Here is a 14,954-nt window from a genome sequence, read left to right on the forward strand (position 1 = left end):
GTTACCAAACGGGTCTAAATTATCATATGAGCTTATAAGACATAAGACATAAGCTATAAGCTCGAAAACTTGACTTACCAAACGGAGCCTTTATCTCGTTACTCTATTTAAACATAAATTAAAGGGTACAACTTCTCTACCCATCACAAAAAGTTGGGTAGTGTACCTTTAACCAATCACAAGACTCAATTTAAGTTTAACACATTTAATTAATTATAAAATAATACAATTGTTTGTTGTTTCCAAGATATTTTACATTGAAGATAACTTTACCCAACTTTTTGAGTTGGGTAGATAAGAATTCACCTATTTTTAAAAGTATAAGATATACTTCATATATATATATATATATATATATATATATATATATATATATATATATATATATATATATATATATATATATATATATATATATATATATGGGGACGACTCAAGTGAGAACACTTGGTTATTATGAGAAATGAGAACAATAAATCACGACCATTAAATTTTGATTTTGTTGATTTTAATGGACTGGATTGGTTTCTCTTTCTATGATCCTTAATATTTATTATAAAGAAAAACCAATCTAGTCGATTAAAATCAACAAAATCGAAATTTAATGGTCGTGATTTATTATTCTCATTTCTCATAATAACCAAGTGTTCTCACTTGAGTCGTCCCCTATATATATATATATATATATATATATATATATATATATATATATATATATATATCACTACAAGAAATACTCGATTTACCTGCGGAATTTTCTGCGGAAAATATTCCGCAGGAATACCTGCGGATTTTCCTGGGAATTTCATCTTAAAATAAAATTTTCTACGGATTAAAAATTGGCAGAAAATTCCGCAGGAATACCTGCGGATTTTTCTGCGGAATTTATATTTCAAAGAAAATATCTCACTTCACTATAAAATCCGCAGGTAATTTCGCAGGAAACTTTCCTGCGGAATTTGCTGCGGGTATTTATCATAACAAAACCAAACTATAATACAAAATCCGCAGGTAACTCCGCAGGAAATCTTCCTGCGGATTTTGCTGCGAATATCTATTTTTATTTTTTATTTTTATTTTTCTGATTTTTTTTATAATATTTTTTATTTAGTTTAATTTTAATTTTTAATCCTTATTTTTTCTATTTTAGTAATTATTTTTATAATGTATTTGAATTAATTTTTAATTTCAACCTTAGTTTTTAATAATTGATATATTTCAGAATTGTTGAAAATTTTCATTTTTAATTTTATTAATTACTAAACATTTCTCATATTAGAATTGAATATTTCTCATATTGGAATTGAACCTATTATGTAACTCATATTGGACCAAAAAATCTACCAGTAAGACAGAATCTTAAATTAATATTTCCCAAAAATTTAATACATCTAAATGATTTCTAAAAATAATAATAATTTTTTTAAAGTTTAATAAAAGCTAGTTTTTAAAATTTAATGTTATTCTTTAATTTATATTTTAATAAATGGTATGATAATTTTGAATAATAAAATTAAAAAATATATAAAAAATTGAAAACAAAAATCTGATAAAATTTATAGAATAGGAATCGAACCTACTATTTGTCATATTTGACCAAATAACCTACTACTAAAAAATAATTTAGTGAAATGAATATTTATATACTTTATTAATTTCTCTTTTTATATATTTTAAAATTATTTCTAAATTTTAAATTTAATCTAGTTATACATTTTGAGTTATAGAAAATTATACGTGTTCAATTGTTAATTATTATTATTATAAAGTTTTAATCCTACTACTCTAATAATAATATTGTTAAAATACCAAATTATATATAGGATTTTAAATTTATAAATTTTATATAGAGAGAAAAATCTAATCGTGTTTCAATCTAAATTCTAAAGCCCTGTTTCTCTCTTCTCTTGTCGTGAATCGCCTCCATCCACATGAAGGTTGCACTGAATCTCTCTCTATCCACCCTTGCGAGTCCTCTCCGTCGAATGCTCCTGCATCTTCGTGTATCATTGCCGTTTTGGTTCGAGTTTGGAGGTTTCAACTCAGTTTAGAGTTTGGATTCGAGCAGCTTTTTCACAGGTTTGTTTTGATTTCAAATCGAGTTTTGTTTCAGTTCAGAATTGGTTGCATTTTGGAATTCTGGCATTTTTACGCTTTCGACTCAATTACGGGTTCTATTACAGTTTGATTGTGATTCGATTTTGGTGAAGAGTTTGAATTAAAATTAACACGAGTATACAACTTCATAAACCTAAATTGGATGAGCACTTACCAGTTGAAATGAAGAAAAATGCGGATTTCGTTCTCGCTCGCAAGGTGTTCGATGAAATGTCCCAACCGGATTATTTCTTTCTCGCTTGCTCATATTGCGGCACTAGAGGTTGATCCTCCAGGATGCGCTTTTAATCCCACGCATGAAAGTCATCAGGTAGGTTTTCTAGCTTTTAGTGATATAATTTATAAGCAGTATAGAATAGATTTGAAAATAAAAATAATTTTATCTGATAGTTTGAATGAAATGTGATTTATATTTAGAAATATTTTTAAAAAATTAGATTTACATTTAGGGGTGGAGGTAGTGTTTTTTTCTTCTTCTTTTGTTATCATACATTCAATCTTCTTTTGTGATTACGTTTAATTTATTCAGTTTTTAAAATTATTACTCGTGTCAACGTATTAGTGTTGGTGTCGTATTTCCGGTGTCCGTGCTTCATAGCTTCCTTGTGATGAGATTTACTTTGAATTTTACTATTTTTTAGGGGTTTGTATCGTGATTGTTTATTGCTTTTGTAAATGATGATGTTGTTGCTTTGATTGTTTCTTCGCTTTGTTGTTTATGTGCTATTTGTTTTGTGTTATGTTTGTTAGTCCTTTGCTTTTTTGGATGTATGTGGTTGTATTTGTATGCCAAAGGTCTAGGATACGATCAATTTCGGTTGGAACTTTGATAACAGTGTAATTGGACTTCGAAATAGAACTAAAACTGATTTATTTGTTGGTGCCAACGGGATAAATCAATTTGTATCATTTCTATTATCTGCTACAATTTTGTAGGTTCTTAACAACCTGCAGATGGGATTGAAAATCAAACAAGATTGTTTATACTTTCACGATGCTTCAATGTTTGTCGTGTTTTAGAAATGCCCTGTTTGGTAAAACTGTTATTGTTTGTGTATAAAACATGAAAACACTTTGTAGTATATTGAACCATAAGACCTTATCTCCATGCATTCATATCTAAAATGTTGCTATCACAATTCTATCTAATGCAAACTGCTAATAGAAATAAGTTTGCCTTGCAGAATCTTTCAGACGAAGGACTTGAATGTATTTTGAAATGCAAGAACCTTGTATCCCTCAATCTGACTTGGTAAACTCACGATCAACTTGAATATCCGTCTATCTCATTTTATGAAACTAATCGAGCTGTATCTGTTTTTACGTGATAGGTGTGTACGTGTGACCGATAAGGGAGTTATAGCTGTTGCTCAGAGTTGCACCTCTCTTGAATTTGGTTTGTGGTTTGAGCTTTGTTTCTGCAGGTAACATTAGGGCTGAGATAGTTAAATTTCTTCTTGAGTGGTAAGGATCAGAGAGAGTTGAGATGGACGCTACGACGACATGCAGGCTGGCTGTTGTATCAAGGTTTGATTTATGATTCGGAAAATTGGTCTTTTGATTCAATTTTGAGCTGATGTTTTCAGAAACTCTATGAAATTAGTCGAGATTCTTTACTGCTTGTAACTATTATGACAAGGAATTTGGTCTGGACATGATAACAAACATGAAAAATAAAATGTTTCATTTGCCAATTTGATCATTAACATAAATCTAGTCTCACTTGCATAACAGTGGCATATATCTCAAATATAAGTGCTTTCACTTTAAAAAGTTGTCTTTTTTTAGAATTTCCCTATATAGAATGCGGTAAATGTTCATATTCAATCTTATATTCATAAAAAATTAATCGTGCTAACATTTAGGCCTCCATATATCCTTTAGCTCCTCTGTTGCTTGGACTGAAACTAATTTAGACTGGACTCAACAATCTTGATTAACACATCCTGTATCTGTTCAAAACAGTATGAGGGATACACTTTTATTCTTCACTGTGCAACCTAGAAAACAGTGGCATATATGAGTTTCGATGGAATATCAACATGAATCTCAACCACATGTTTTCTTTTGAGCAACTCACCACCGGAACTCTTTATCTCTCCACTGGGGGAAGCTATGATTGTAAAGTGAAAGGTCAGGTTTTGTCATTTTGTTCTATCTTTGATCTATTTGATCAAACTATTAAAAGCTTCATATTTAAATGATTCGTAGGTAGGACCTGGAACTTCCTTCTTTGATGTCATTTCCAAAGCAATTGGAAGGATTGATATCTTCTTAGAAAGGACCTGGGCATGCTTTGTAGATGTGTGCTACCAACATGTTAGCTTATAATATTTTAGTTGTTTTATTTCCATACTTTTATCACTGTCTTTAATAATTTCTTCACCCGTCGATAATAAATCTTGACAACAGATATATTTTTGTTACAGATTAAGGGTTGAAGGGAATTCTGCCAGTATGAATATTACTGCAACTCAGGTAAAAGTCCATTCATAGTTATCATAGTTCGCTCTAGCAATAACAGTTTACTTGAGCATAACTAAGAAAATCAATTCTTAATCTTATGACCGATGCAATTTGGAAACTGGGGATGGAGGGCTCCAAGTTCTGTGAGCTTTGACGGGGTACATACAGAGTCAAAATGAAACAGCTATCAACATGGGAGCAGAATGGTTTGAAAATGTCTTTTGGAATATGATGTATTCTATATATGAAAACTAGAATGAAAGTGTTGGTTTAATAGTATATCTAACACCTATACTAATTATATGAAGTTTCATTAAATCCACATTTCATTCTCTTAATAAAAACTTGTGTAGAGTTTATAATAAAAGTCATAATCCATTCTCTCTTAGACTTTGTTCTCCCCATTCAGGAGTTTATAATGTATGTTTTATGTTTTATGTATATCTTATTTCTTTATTCTTTTTTCTTCAAAATCTTATTTCTCCTTAGCGTAATATTACAATAAGAAGTCATATGGATTGTTGAATTTACAGAAGTTCATGCCGCGGTGGACATCATAGGGGAAAAGTGATTTCATCTACGGTTTTGCCAGATGTTCAGCCTCCCATGGTAAATATATAACTTTAATCAATTTGAATGACTTTGAAAGATTAGGATTTTTAATAGAACCTATAACCTATTCAAAATTTGTTTGTTTGCATTGTTCACTCTGCAACTATAGGATGCTGTGGAGTATGCTGAATGTGAAGCTGTTGTGAAGGACTTTCCTCCGTTTCAAGAGGCAATGAAGAAGAGAGGAATTGAAGATATGGATCTTGTGATGGTTGATCCTTGGTTAGTTAGCTACTACATCAAGATAATTAATTTCATTGACATGATACAATTTATTTGATCCATTCATTTCACTAATAATTAATTATAATTGACATGATACAATTTTATTTTTATATCATGGTCATTTTAATATATAATTTATAATGTTTTAAAAATTTATTAAATTTTTTTTTTAATTTGAGATAGAAACTACCTGCGGATTTACCTGCGGACTGTTTCCTGCGGATTTACCTGCGGAATTTACTGCGGAACTTCCTGCCGAAAATATTACCCACGAAGGTTTTAGCTGGGAACATTAAACCGCAGGTAAATCCGCAGGAAATTCCTGCGGAAATTTAACAAAAATCCGCAGGAAAACAGAGTATTTCTAGTAGTGTATATATATATATATATATATATATATATATATATATATATATATATATATATATATATATATATATATGCCATTGTGCTTTCAATTCACCCATCACAAAATAATTTTAGAGAGATACGCGGACCTTGCGCAATTTAAATCTCATTTTAAATAGTTTTATATCTCATTTTATATATATATATATATATATATATATATATATATATATATATATATATATATATATGCCATTGTGCTTTCAATTCACCCATCACAAAATAATTTTAGAGAGATACGCGGACCTTGCGTAATTTAAATCTCATTTTAAATAGTTTTATATCTTATTTGGTGTTTCCATTGTGTCACGTTATATTTATGCAGTTTACTAATGTATATATATACTTGAGCAATTCATGATACCCTACTTCTATTAATTATTTTGTTCATTGATTGTTAGCATAATTAATTCTATATATGGAATGGTAGTTTAAATTTATAAAAATTATGAAAGTCAGATTGTCATGTGCGGATTAGATCGAGTATTTCTAAAAATATTGAAAAAAAAGTTGGTTATTGACATGTTAACCTATTTAAATACTTCTTTGGGTTAATGAACTTTTTGGTCCCTCTAAATATTACAGGTTTCGTTTTTAGTCCCTTCAAAATTTTCCTTTAAGAAATCGTCCCTTCAAAATTTTTCATCTAAACTATTGATCCCTAACGTCAAATTTGCTAGAGATTAGCTACGACTTTAGCCACTGATTAGCTACGAAATTTGACGTTAGGGACCAATAGTTCAGAAGAAAAATTTTGAAGGGACGATTTCTTAAAGGAAAATTTTGGAGGGACTAAAAACGAAATCTGTAATATTTAAAGGGACGAAAAAGTTCATTAACCCTACTTCTTTCATTCGAACATATTTAAATTAGTTATTTGATTTAGGTGAATTTTTTTCTACCCAACTTTTTTTTTTGACTAAAAAGATATTCATTCATTCAAATTGAAAAATATATCGATCATTATAAATTCAAGATCGCTAAAAACGAAAAAAAGGTGAATCTGCAAACAATCTTGCAACACCTAGGTTAATAGCATACAACGGCAAACTGAAAGTGCCTACAAATATGACAAAATAAAAGTCACCAGAATATTCATACTTCTGGATCTGCAACATTGACGCCCAAGTCTTCCTCAAATCTGCAATGATTTGAAGTAAATGTGTCAATCTGAACCAACAAACATCGTATTAAGACGGGAAAACCAACAAACACCGTACTAAGACGGGAAAACCAACAAACACCGCACAAGACGATGAAAACTTAAAAACACACAAAAGAAAAAGAAAATCTATATGAATAACCACTTATTTAAATAAAAAGAGAAAGAAAACGGTGTTGAGGGAAGGGTGATTTCTAGTCAAAAACCACCCCTACGTTGAAATAATGAAAAGAGAGAAAAGTTTAGAGGAGAGAGGTTATCTACCCAACTTAAAAATAACATACCACTTCCGTTTATATATTTTATTATGATTGAACCTTTTTAAAACATGCATATAACATTCTCTCACTTTTAAAATTCTTTAACTTCTTCTTTGCTTAAAATGTGGATGAACCATATGAGTTCTGCAATCTTATTAAACAAAGACTCATGACTAGAGCAACCACTACAACTAATCAATAGTCAATAGTTTCTTATAAAAAGAGGACTACGTATATACGAGTGAAACTATCTAAGCGAGGAACATATGCATCATAAAAATAAAAAACCATGCATGTCATGCGTTAGCTATATATATTATAGATAATTGTCATTCAATAAAAAAAAAGGTTTTAAAAGAAAAATTAAAAAAGACCCTTGTTACATTTTATTTGCATTATTAGACTATGAATTACATTCAGTTATGTTGCTTTCCATTACGTTTGACAATTTTCCTAGCTTATATTGTCATGAAGTAAGATCTGTAATCCCAATGGGCGTGCTTAAATTGACTCTTCTTACTAGCCAAAGGCCAATTAAAACTGGTCTAATTATAACGGTCCGATTTGAGACATCATCAGAAAGCTTAAAGACCAGTGAACAGGTGAAACCTAGTTAGAGAACCAAATACTTGATCTGAGTTATCAATGACGGTCAAGTGTTTAGAAAGAACCAATAATTATTATTACAAAAAATACATATACTGTCGGACACTAAATGTAATTGACCTCGGCTACGGAAGCGTGATAATGAAGGGCGTCATGAAAAGCTACCACTTAAGACCACGATTATTTAAAAGCTAAGGGGTAAAGTTATCTGCACGTTGATTCGATCTCGAATATCTGCATTTTTATTATTTTCACAACTGGATGGCGCAACAAATATTAACACTCAATGTTTTGTAGAACCGAGATAATATCTCAATGTTTTTACCTTGATTTTATGTAAAAATTGAGGGGTTAAGTTTTTTTACTGTCGTTTACAACTATATTATAGAACCATATTACAGAATATAGAACCATATTTTGCAGATTCTTGAAACAGAAACATTGTACATTTTGCCAATTTTTCAATCTGAAACATTGTACAACAAATATTCATTAATTACACCTAATGCAAACCCAAAATGCCACACACTTTATAATTTTACATCAAAACTAAAATAAATGATTAACCAACAAAAGCAAAAACCAAAATGGAAAATTTTGCAGGTGGTCCAATAGGATTTGTCACTGATCGTTAAGCACCTATAATTTGAACAACATTTGAAACTAATTAGGATAGTCAACAACAACTTTAAATCTATAGTACAATGATTAAAAATGAGTAGAATGATTAATTATAAATTACTAAGGAATATAAAACATTTACTTACTAGTTTTCCAATATTTCCCTTTTCATGATCACGACAAATAGCATGCACATCATCTATATCATTTTTTTAAATGATTGACGTACATGTGTTGCTAAACAAGGTGTCTCGTAGTCAAAATCTTGATTTTCATCAATACTATAAAGAAGATTGTTTTCTTGAAGAACAATTTATCATCTAGTGTTAGAAGGATCAGTAACATAAAAAACTTGTTTTGCTTGGGTTGCCATGATGAATGGTTCGTTCTTATAAGTTACCTTTCAACTATCAATCCGTATGAATTCTATTTCATCGGTTTCTTCATCAGTGTTGCTCTCAATCCACTTGCACTTAAATAAAGTCACTTTAAAATAAACATAGTCAATCTCCAAAATCTCCTCAATGACCCTCAAAGTACGCTCTAGATGCTAGTACACAATTGTTATCTCTGGAACTATAAAATTACATGGATTCAACCTCAACCATAACCCTGCTATTTTACATGGTGCTACAATTATCCTTTGATTTTGTATAGACTAAATATTTACTAATGTCGTATGCACTCCAAGTAATTATGTTAAACTTAGGCATACGTGACAACCATTTGCAATTATCTGATGCATTACTCTCTTTAGAAATACTTTCATTAAACCAAGTTATGAAAATTTTGTTATGCTTTGTCAAAACCATTTTTCATTCATCCGGGAGAATTTTTCCTTTATAAAACTTTTGTGAGCGGTCAAGTAAGGTTGAACTTCACTAACCTTATTCAATATATACAAATGTGTTTGAAGAACGGTTTCTCGATCAAATGTCTTAACATTTAAACTTCGAATACCTCTTCCATCATAACAACCATCATGACGAGACTCCGGAATTCCTATAAAGTTCGCTTATGACAAATAGTTTCTACGAAACTCAATAGTTTCTTCTATGATGTACCTTTCTACGATCGAAGCTTCAAGACGGTGATGATTCTTTGTATACCCTTTAAAAAATTTCATGTAACGCTCTACCAGATACATCTATCGTAAATAAAGTGGACCAAAAATTCTAATCCCCCTTATTAGATGAACAACTAATGTCAAATAATAATGGAGGGAAAAATATCTCTAATTGACACAAGATAATTTTAGCTTTGTGTTCCAAGTCATCTAAACTTCCAGGATCAATAACTTTACTACATATAGCATTGAAGAATAAGCATAATCTATAGTTACCCTTACATTTCTTGGTAAAATGTCATGGATAGCCACGGGTAGAAGTTGTTTCACATTTGATGAGTACCATTGGAGAACTTTGATACCTTGAAAACATTCGCAAAAACTTTTTTCATTTTTAGACAAAGTGTGACATGCTGAGGGAAAATAGGTTCTATTTCCTACTTATTTGGGGGCTAACTCTTGTTGTATACCCATCACAACCATATCTTTGCGGGATTTCTTAGTATCTTTTGTCTTTTCTATAATGTTGAGAAGTGTTCTAATCAAACTATCACATACATTTTTCTCCACATGCATCACATCAAGACAATGTCTTGCATCAACACTAAACCAAAATACCGATCTCTTTTTCCAATTATTTTTCTCCACATGTTTTTTTTTGTTTCTTTCCAAAGACAACTTCTTTCCTAGTTAAGGGCTTTGGAGAAATATCAAACTATTGTTCTCAATTAAAAGCCTAGTGAAATCTACGACATGGATGATTAGGTCTTATAAAACTTTTATGCCCAAGATAAATTGTTTTTTTTCCTTTTTGTAATTAATAGTAACATGTATCAACTTCACATATAGGACACGCTTTATTTCCATTGACGCTTTACCCAGACAAATTACCATATGCAGGAAATTCATTGATTGTGCAAAACAACATGGCACACAATTTAAAGTTATCACATGTATACGCATCATCAACATCAACCCATTCCTTCCATAAAAGTCTTAAATCTTCAATCAATGACATTAAATAAACATCTATGTCATTCCCTGATTGTTTTGGACCCGAAATGATCATCGATAGCATCATATACTTGTGCTTCATGCATAACCTTGGAGATAGGTTGTAAATTATGAGAAGTGCAAACCATGACGTATATTTGTTACTCAAAAGGGTTCATTCCTTCGGTGGCGAGTCCAAGCCTAAGGTTCCTTGATTCATGGACAAAATTTGAAAACAAGGAATCAATTTTCTTCCATTGCACTGAATCAGCTACATGGCGAATTTTTCCATCACACACTCTTTCATTTGCAAGCCATCTAGTATTTTTTGCGTAACTAACATTAGCAAACAATCTCTTGAACCTTAGAATTATCAGTAGGTATCACATCACCTTGGCAGGAACACTTTTGCTAGTTACACCATCATTGTCTTTCTGCTTGTAGCGTGACTCCCTACACCTCGGGCACTCCTTCAAGTTTTCAAACTCTTTCCTATATAATATGCAATCATTACAACATGCATGTATTTTGACATAGTCCAAACCTATTTGGCTCAATATCTTCTTGGCCTCATAAGTACGGTTCGGTAACGTGTTACCTTCAGGAAGCAATTCAAGCATTTCTTCTAGATCCAACAATTCTAAAATAACTCGAAACATCGAAAACTTACTGATTAAATAGAGTTTGGAACTTGTTGGAATGTGTTGGTAGTTGATCTTGACGTTATCGGCCGAACTCGAGAGGAAGAAAACAACTTGTTTGGAAGTTTGATTTTTGGTGTTGAGAGAAAGTGTGAGTTAAGAAATGAGAAAGTGAAGAATGGGGACTGGGGAGAGGAAGAATCTGACGCGAATATAACATCAAATGCTTCCGTAGATGCATCTACGGAAGCTTCCGTATATGCATCTACGGAACAAAACTGTAAAAAACTGACTGCTACTTCTATTCTGCAGTTGTAACAATTTTGGACACTTTTAACACTATACTTCCACTGGTGGAAGACTTGCTTTAAAACTGCACAGGACACTTTTTACACTATACTCCCACTGGTGGATATCTTACTTTAAAACTGCACTTTTTACTTTCTTGTTGAAAATGAAAATACAAACAAGTCTTTATATAGACCTAAAAGACTTCTGCTATATTAGGAAATTAAAGCAAATAAATACTCTTAATATGCCACTATCTCTTGGCTTTTCCACTACAAGAACTCTTGGCATTTCAACTACAAGAGACTCTTTATTTTTCACTAACTTATCAATAAAAATCCACTTAATAACATTAAAGTTTATTCAACAAAACTCCCCTGTAAACTTAAATGTTTCTTCTATCCATCATGCCTATCATTTTCTTGCCTCTGTCGAAAATTTCTTTCGATAATGGTTTTGTGAAAATATCTGCTGCTTGATCCTTGCTTGCTACATGCCTCAATTCGACACTTCCTTCCTTCACATGTTCTCGAATGAAGTGGAAGCGAACGTCAATGTGTTTTCTCCTTTCATGATTCACTGGATTCTTTGCTAACTCAATTGCTGACTTGTTATCCACTTGAATTATTGTTTCACCTACCTGCTTTAGCTCTATTTTGCTTAACAATCTTCTAAGCCATATTGCGTGACAAACGCACCAAGATGCTGCTATGTATTCAGCTTCACATGTCGAGAGTGTTAAAATCGGCTGTTTCTTTGAAATCCATGTAAAAGCGGTATTTCCCATAAAGAACACATATCCTGAGGTGCTTTTTTGATAGTCTACATCTCCGCACCAATCGTTGTCGGAATAACCAATCAAATTGTAATCTTATGCTCTTGAATAAAACATTCCAAGTGACACAGTTCCTTGGATGTATCGAAGGATTCTTTTCAATGCCTTCCAATGTGTATATACTGGTTCCTCCATGAAACGACTTACAATTCCGACACTAAGCGAAAGATCTGGCCTTGTACATGTGAGATATCGAAGACTTCCTACCAAAATTTGATATTTGCTTGCTTCGATGCGTTCTCCTCCATCAAATTTCGACAACTTTGCACCTGGTTCCATTGGTGTCGAAATCGGATTACAGTTTTCCATCTTATATTTTTTCAAGATTTCTTTTGCATATTTCTCCTGTGAAATGAAAATTCCTGTTTCTTCTTGTTGAACCTCTAGACCAAGAATGAATCTCATCAGACCTAAGTATGTCATCTCGAATTCATGTGTCATTGTGCCCTTGAATTCTTCTATCATCTGATTGTTGTTACTTAAGAAAATTAGATCATTGACATAGAGAGAAACGAGTAACAAGTTACCTCCATTCTTCTTTACATACAGAGCATGTTCGTAAGGACATTGCTTGAAACTATTTTCTTTGAAGTATGTGTCGATTCGTGTATTTCATGCTCGCGGTGCTTGCTTCAACCCATAAAGCGCCTTTTTTAACTTTAGCACTTTTTCTTCTTTTCCAACTTTCATGTATCTGGGTGGTTGTTCGATGTAAACTTCTTCTTCGAGCACACCATTTAGAAATGTTGTCTTGACATCCATTTGAAATATCGGCCATTTGAATTGAGCAGCTTGTGAGATAAGTAATCGAATTGTCTCCATTCTTGCAACAGGAGCAAATACTTCGTCATAATCAATTCCAGCTTTCTGTTTGTATCCCTTTGCACCAAGCCGTGCTTTATACCGTTCTATTTCGCCTTGAGCATTCATCTTTTTCTTGAACACCCACTTCACACCGATGGGTTGACTTCCTTTTGGTAATTCTGCTAGTTCCCATGTGTTGTTGCGTTCAATGGCCTTGATCTCTTCGTTCATGGCAGTTTTCCATTTTTCGTCTCGTAACGCTTCTTCGAGGCTAATGTTTTCAGTATCTGCCAAAAGACATACAAGGTGTACTTCTTCAGTCATATCATACAAATCTTGAAGACTTCGCATTTTGGGTTGTAGAGGTTCATCTTCATTGTCAGAATCTTCAAGTTATGTTGAATTGCATATTGGTGCAGCGACTGATGTTTCTCCAACTTCAACGATAACTTCTATCGAATTATTCCAGTCCCCCTTGCTCATTTCGTTTACTCGAACATCTCTACTCACTATCACCTTCTTGCTTATGGGATCAAACAGCCTGTACCCTTTTGTCTTCTCATCATATCCAATGAATATGTATTTCTGACTTTTGTCTTCAAGCTTTGTTCTTTGTTGATCCGGTACGTGTGCATAAGCCACACTACCAAATACTTTGAAATGAGAAACTGTTGGCTTTTATCCGCTCCATGCTTCTTGTGGTGTTTGATCTTCTAACTTCGAATGTGGACATCGGTTCTGAACATAAATGGCACATTGTACAGCTTCTGCCCAAAATTTCTTTGACATGTTCTTGCTCTTAAGCATTGATCGAACCATGTCGAGAACTGTTCGATTCTTCCTTTCAGCCACACCGTTTTGTTGAGGTGAATATGGTGCAGTTAGAAATCTCCTTATGCCCTGCTCTTCACAGTACTTCATAAAGGTTGTCGAAGTATACTCACCACCTCTGTCAGATCGAACGGCTTTGATGTGTGTGTCAGTTGCCTTCTCCACCATTACTTTGAACTTTTTGAACACCTCGAATGCTTCAGATTTTTCTTTCAAGAAATAAACCCAGGTCTTTCGTGAGAAATCGTCGAAAAATGAAATGAAATACCTTTTTCCACTGAAAGATTCCGGAGTGATTGGCCCACATATGTCGGTATGAATCAGTTCGAGAATGTGTTTAGATTGATATTCTGCCTTCTTTTGAAATGAGGTTCTGGTTTGTTTGCTAAGCACACACTCTTCACAAAACTTTCCTTCATAGTCCATGTCTGGTAGCCCGTGCACCATGTTCCTCTTTGTTAACCTTCTCAGACCAGCATGATGTAGATGACCAAAATGTAGATGCCACAGCAACCCTTTGTCTTCGACATTGACTTGCAAACATTTTCCTCGAACGCTTCTCAAGTTTAGTTTGTACATTCGATTTTTCCCTTTTCGACTTGAGCAACCAAATGCCCTATCTTTTCCTTCAAGTGTAATATCTGATCTTTCATGAATATCGAATAACCCTTTTCCGTGAATTGCCCCAAACTTGTCTTGAGATCTGGTACATAGTACACATCTTGGATTGACCCAATCAAGTCATCCTTCTGCAAGTAACAAATCGTACCTTTGCCTTCGACCTTCACTTTCGATGCATCTCCGAAAGACACATGACCATCTTCAATCTTTTTCATTTCTTTAAACAGGTGTTTGTGACCACACATATGGTTACTTGCCCCTGAGTCAAGATACCACATATTATCATTATTCGCGTCTACTTCTTTTTGAGTCATCAGCAGAAAGCCTTCATTTGCTTCGGCTTCCAAAGCTAGATTGTTTGTTTCTTCTACCTTCTTTTCGACTCGACAATCTTTAG

The 14,954-nt window shown here is 32.7% G+C and overlaps 1 long non-coding RNA gene across 3 annotated transcripts; it reads left to right on the plus strand.

The window, feature by feature from the left end:
* Positions 1-1,864: 1,864 nt before the first annotated feature.
* On the plus strand, positions 1,865-5,445 carry LOC131617208 (uncharacterized). 3 transcript variants are annotated; one of them, XR_009288488.1, is made up of 9 exons: positions 1,865-2,079; positions 2,184-2,428; positions 3,303-3,370; positions 3,450-3,645; positions 4,084-4,251; positions 4,330-4,437; positions 4,548-4,596; positions 5,118-5,193; positions 5,306-5,440. It is a non-coding gene; the product is annotated as an uncharacterized LOC131617208 (long non-coding RNA). The 3 variants fall into 3 exon arrangements; XR_009288485.1 differs by having other exon boundaries at positions 3,450-4,251; positions 5,306-5,445; XR_009288486.1 differs by having other exon boundaries at positions 3,450-4,251; positions 4,330-4,422; positions 5,306-5,445.
* The last annotated feature ends 9,509 nt before the right edge of the window (positions 5,446-14,954 follow it).

This window comes from Vicia villosa, linkage group LG1 (genome assembly GCF_029867415.1).
Source record: "Vicia villosa cultivar HV-30 ecotype Madison, WI linkage group LG1, Vvil1.0, whole genome shotgun sequence".
Lineage (NCBI taxonomy): Eukaryota > Viridiplantae > Streptophyta > Magnoliopsida > Fabales > Fabaceae > Vicia > Vicia villosa.